Here is a 269-nt window from a genome sequence, read left to right on the forward strand (position 1 = left end):
CGCGGGGGCCGGGGCAGTGTCTCCCCTGGGGTCGGTGGCGGGGCGGGGCCGCGTCAGGCCCGGTCCCTCAGGGGCCGGCGGGAAAAGGGGCCGGAGGAAGGGCTGGAGGGAGAAGATGGCCGGTTGCCGGTCCTGGGCCCCCCCGCTGCAGAGGGGCAGGGAGAAGGCCTGGCCGAGTTTTGGAGCCCTTGACCTTCATGGGGTTTCTCATGTCGTTCTCGTTTTTCTCCTTCTCCCTCCTCCCCCCCCCCCCCTCTCTCCTCCCCTAA

Source organism: Aptenodytes forsteri, unplaced genomic scaffold, assembly GCF_000699145.1.
Source record: "Aptenodytes forsteri isolate BGI_AS27 unplaced genomic scaffold, ASM69914v1 Scaffold143, whole genome shotgun sequence".
In the NCBI taxonomy this organism is placed as follows: domain Eukaryota; kingdom Metazoa; phylum Chordata; class Aves; order Sphenisciformes; family Spheniscidae; genus Aptenodytes; species Aptenodytes forsteri.